Source organism: Aristolochia californica, unplaced genomic scaffold (genome assembly GCF_029961685.1).
Source record: "Aristolochia californica isolate CCGP_79_NKW_82.1479 unplaced genomic scaffold, dmAriCali1.0.hap1 SCAF_58, whole genome shotgun sequence".
In the NCBI taxonomy this organism is placed as follows: domain Eukaryota; kingdom Viridiplantae; phylum Streptophyta; class Magnoliopsida; order Piperales; family Aristolochiaceae; genus Aristolochia; species Aristolochia californica.
Genome location: NW_027182255.1, coordinates 40,001 through 42,500, shown reverse-complemented (window position 1 = coordinate 42,500; position 2,500 = coordinate 40,001).

Genomic DNA, 2,500 nt, shown 5'->3' with positions numbered 1-2,500 from the left:
GGCGGAAAAGAGGCGCCCAGGCGAAAAGGCGCCAGGGCGCCCAGGCGGAAAAGAGGCGCCCAGGCGGAAACGAGGCGCCCAGGCGAAAAAGAGGCGCCCAGGCGAAAAAGAGGCGCCCAGGCGGAAAGGCGCCAGGGCGCCCAGGCGGAAAAGAGGCGCCCTGGCGTACGCGCCCAGGCGCCAAAAGAGGCGCCAGGCGAAAAGGCGCCAGGGCGCCCAGGCGGAAAAGAGGCGCCCAGGCGAAAAAGAGGCGCCCAGGCGGAAAAGAGGCGCCCAGGCGAAAAAGAGGCGCCCAGGCGGAAAAGAGGCGCCCTGGCGTAGGCGCCCAGGCGCCAAAAGAGGCGCCAGGCGAAAAGGCGCCAGGGCGCCCAGGCGGAAAAGAGGCGCCCAGGCGGAATGGCGCCAGGGCGCCCAGGCGGAAAAGAGGCGCCCAGGCGAAAAAGAGGCGCCCAGGCGGAAAGGCGCCAGGGCGCCCAGGCGGAAAAGAGGCGCCCTGGCGTAGGCGCCCATGCGCCAAAAGAGGCACCCAGGCGAAAAGGCGCCAGGGCGCCCAGGCGGAAAAGAGGCGCCCAGGCGGAATGGCGCCAGGGCACCCAGGCGGAAAAGAGGCGCCCAGGCGGAAAAGAGGCGCCCTGGCGTAGGCGCCCAGGCGCCAAAAGAGGCGCCAGGCGAAAAGGCGCCAGGGCGCCCAGGCGGAAAAGAGGCGCCCAGGCGAAAAAGAGGCGCCCTGGCGGAAAAGAGGCGCCCTGGCGTAGGCGCCCAGGCGCCAAAAGAGGCACCCAGGCGAAAAGGCGCCAGGGCGCCCAGGCGGAAAAGAGGCGCCCAGGCGGAATGGCGCCAGGGCACCCAGGCGGAAAAGAGGCGCCCAGGCGAAAAAGAGGCGCCCAGGCGGAAAAGAGGCGCCCTGGCGTAGGCGCCCAGGCGCCAAAAGAGGCGCCCAGGCGAAAAGGCGCCAGGGCGCCCAGGCGAAGAGGCGCCAGGGCGCCCAGGTGGGAAAGAGGCGCCCAGGCGAAAAGGCGCCAGGGCGCCCAGGCAGAAAAGAGGCGCCCAGGCGAAAAAGAGGCGCCCAGGCAGAAAGGCGCCATGGCGCCCAGGCGGAAAAGAGGCGCCCTGGCCAGGCGGAAAAGAGGCGCCCAGGCGGAAAAGAGGTGCCCAGGCGAAAAAGAGTCGCCCAGGCCGAAAGGCGCCATGGCGCCCAGGCGGAAAAGAGGCGCCCACGCGAAAAGGCGCCAGGGCGCCAAGGCGGAAAACAGGCGCCCAGGCGGAAAGGTGCCAGGGCGCCCAGGCGGAAAAGAGGCGCCCAGGCGCGTGGGGGGCAAGGCGCCAGGCGCCAGGCACGCGCGGAGGCAAGGCGCCAGGCGCAAGGCGCCACGCGCGCGCGCGCGTGGGGGGCGAGGCGCAAGGCGCCACGCGCGCGCGCGCGTGGGGGGCGAGGCGCCAGGCGCCAGGCGCCGGGCGCGCGTGGGGGGCAAGGCGCCAGGCGCCGGGCGCGCGCGTGGGGGGCGAGGCGCCAGGCGCCAGGCGCCGGGCGCGCGTGGGGGGCAAGGCGCCAGGCGCCGGGCGCGCGCGCGTGGGGCGCCAGGCGCCTGGCGGGCGGGCGCCCCCAGGAAGGGGTGCTGGCGCGCGATGGGGTTGCGCCCGTACGGACCGTGTGACAGTACAGACACTTTGGCGAAACCTCCTGCCCGAAGCGATTTTAGGCGTTCGGCTAGGTAGGTGACCCGGTTTTTTTCGCGTTTCTCGGCCGCTAGCCCCTTTTTTCGCGTTTTCGTGCGCGCGCCCCTCTTGACCTCGCACGCGCGCCGCGCGTCGCGTCCTTGTCCTTGTCCGCGTCCGCGTTCGCGTGTGTCGGCGATCACGGGCCCCGTGCATGGCTCGTCTCTGTGGACCATCGCCCCGCTCTTGTCCCTCTTTCGTGTTTGTGTGGCGCCCCGCCCCGTGCACCATTGCCGGCTGGCAGCAAGGTGCCTAGCCCCCCTTGCCGCCAGGCCTGTCCACCCCAAGGTGCTAAAGCCGCCAGGCACCTGTGCCGCCGAACCGTGCGTCCGTAAGCCGCTGCACGTGCGGCGGCCGGCCATGCCCGTGCTATTGACCCTGTGTGACAGTACAGACACTTTGGCGAAACCTCCTGGCCGACGGGGTTTTTGCGCCCACCTAGGTAGGGCGACCCCTTTTTTTTCGTGTCGCCTGTCCGTGTGTCCCTTTTTCGCCTTTTTCGGGTTCGTGTTTTCGTGTGCCGCCAAAAGCAAGCCCTGCGCTCGTCCCGTCCCGCTTGACCCGTGCATCCGCCGGTGCTGGCCTGCAAAATGCCTGTGAGCGACGCACGTGACCAGCAGCCCAGGCGAGTGTGCACGGGTGGCAGGCGAAACGGGCGTGCGTGTCGCCAGTGTGTATGTCCCTTTTTCGCCTTTTTCGGGTTCGTGTTTTCGTGTGCCGCCAAAAGCAAGCCCTGCGCTCGTCCCGTCCCGCTTGACCCGTGCATCCGCCGGTGCTGGCCTGC